This window comes from Chanos chanos, chromosome 15 (assembly GCF_902362185.1).
Source record: "Chanos chanos chromosome 15, fChaCha1.1, whole genome shotgun sequence".
NCBI lineage: Eukaryota > Metazoa > Chordata > Actinopteri > Gonorynchiformes > Chanidae > Chanos > Chanos chanos.
In genome coordinates this window covers 17,832,575-17,835,074 of record NC_044509.1, presented here as the reverse complement: position 1 = coordinate 17,835,074, position 2,500 = coordinate 17,832,575, and the positions used below count along the sequence as shown (strand labels likewise).

Here is a 2,500-nt window from a genome sequence, read left to right as displayed (position 1 = left end):
CACTGATGCTCCACTTAGAGACAGAATTACCCTGAAACGGAGTCGTTTTAAACAGCCCCTCAGTTTATACAGCCCCCCCCCCCCCAGTCATCGTCCCTGCAGAATCTCAGCACACTCATTCCCTCATCTCTCTCTCTCTCTCCCCCTCTCTAATTCAGACATTTCTCTCTCTCTCTCTCTCTCTCTCTCTCTTCCTCTCTCCCTCTCTTCTGTCTCCCTCTCTAATTCAGACATCTGTCTCTCTCTCTCTCTCTCTCTCTCTCTCTCTCTCTCTCACACACACACACACACAGACACACAAGTATACACACACTGTGTCTATCTTTCTCCCTCAAATTCCAATTTTCCTTTGTGAAAATTCTGACACACTCTCAGCTGGAGTAATGCATTTTCATTCTCATGCTCTCTGTCTCTAGCCTATAGACAGTCTGCTCTCTGTCTCACTCTCTCTGTCTCTAGCCTATAGACAGTCTGCTCTCTGTCTCACTCTCTCTGTCTCTAGCCTATAGACAGTCTGCTCTCTGTCTCATGCTCTCTGTCTCTAGCCTATAGACAGTCTGCTCTCTGTCTCACTCTCTCTGTCTCTAGCCTATAGACAGTCTGCTCTCTGTCTCACTCTCTCTGTCTCTAGCCTATAGACACTCTGCTCTCTGTCTCACGCTCTCTGTCTCTAGCCTATAGACACTCTGCTCTCTGTCTCACGCTCTCTGTCTCTAGCCTATAGACAGTCTGCTCTCTGTCTCACGCTCTCTGTCTCTAGCCTGTAGACACTCTGCTCTCTGTCTCATGCTCTCTGTCTCTAGACTATAGACAGTCTGCTCTCTGTCTCACTCTCTCTGTCTCTAGCCTATAGACAGTCTGCTCTCTGTCTCACTCTCTCTGTCTCTAGCCTATAGACACTCTGCTCTCTGTCTCACGCTCTCTGTCTCTAGCCTATAGACACTCTGCTCTCTGTCTCACGCTCTCTGTCTCTAGCCTATAGACAGTCTGCTCTCTGTCTCATGCTCTCTGTCTCTAGACTATAGACAGTCTGCTCTCTGTCTCACGCTCTCTGTCTCTAGCCTATAGACACTCATCCCATTTAGATCTCCCCTCCACCTACCTACACATTTTAAAAAGCAGTCACTCGCTCTCGAATTATCCCTTTCTTTAACTGTCAAAAGCTTCATTATCCCCATGACAAAACTCTCTCTCTCTCGCTTTCATTTTCTCTTTCTCTCTTTCTGTCTTTCTGTCTCTCTCCCTCTCCCTCTTATTCCCTCTCTCATTCTCTATCTCTCTTTTTCTCTCATTCTCTCTCTTCACTGCTCTTTGTCTGTGTTTATCTCTGTGGCCTGGTCTGTCGGTGTTTATCTCTATGGTCTGGTCTTTCTGTGTTTATCTCTATGGTCTGGTCTGTCTGTGTTTATCTCTATGGTCTGGTCTGTCTGTGTTTATGTGTATGGTCTGGTCTGTCTGTGTTTATCTCTATGGTCTGGTCTGTCTGTGTTTATGTGTATGGTCTCACTGACAGCTGGTTCAGACAGCTATTTCAGAGGGCGTCTTTCCAATTTCAGGGCTTTTTAAGATTTTACATGTTTCTTTTTCTTGTTTTCGATGTGAATCAGTAAAGGGTTTAATTCTGCCCTGTGTGTGTTTGGTGTTTTCCTCTCTACCTGAGGAGAGTTTTACAGAACTCTGCATGCTGGACTTTTCACTGGGCTTTTGTCCCATTTCCACATTCATCAGCCCTGAACAGAGCCCACTCTCCACCGTCACACAACACAATGACGTCTGTCTGGCTGCACTATTCTCAGACAAACTTTGACTGCTATTTCAAAACAAATTGATTTTTTTTCTCTGGCTTTGAAGGTGCCTCCTGCTTTCTCTCACAGCTGCAGTTATCACTGGTGTATATTTTTATACGTTTCATTTATTTTTATTTTATTTTATTTTGGGAATTTTTATCCCCAAGGGTGTGTTGTTTGCCATGTACTTTACTTTTTTTTCCTGAAACGGGTTTGATTCCATAACATCTGCACCTTTTAATAACATCTGCAACTGTTGGTGCTTTGAGTGAAGATCTCTGTCTGTCCTCAGTTTTTAATGTATATTTATTGTTTGTGTACACAGCCTGTGTTGTGCTGTTTACTTTTCCCCTGCACCACACTCAGTAAGTGCAAAGCAGAGACCCTCATACCAGATATAATCAGAAACCTTCTGGAAATCTCCTCAAGAGCGGAAATGTAGGTTTTTGCTTTGTTTAGCATGTTACTCAGTGAGAGTGCAACAGAACACCTGCCCCAGATACCTGCTTACACAGACGTCGCTATGGTTGTCAAGGTGACTCACATGCACTCACACACACACTCTAACACACTCATTTATAAAGACACACATGAAGAGATATTGTTGCTTACACGGGTGCCTTTAGGCTTAAGGGCCAGTGTTGTATCTGTATTGGTCTGGTGGGTGTGTACTCCACACCCAGGGAAGTGACACTCAGTGGAGCAGGTTTGGT

At 44.7% G+C, this 2,500-nt stretch overlaps 1 protein-coding gene across 1 annotated transcript in view; it reads left to right on the top strand.

Moving 5' to 3' along the window:
* Positions 1 to 2,500, top strand: part of tenm1 (teneurin transmembrane protein 1) — a 131,646-nt gene that overhangs the window by 117,238 nt on the left and 11,908 nt on the right. The gene's annotated exons all lie outside the window — the stretch shown is intronic.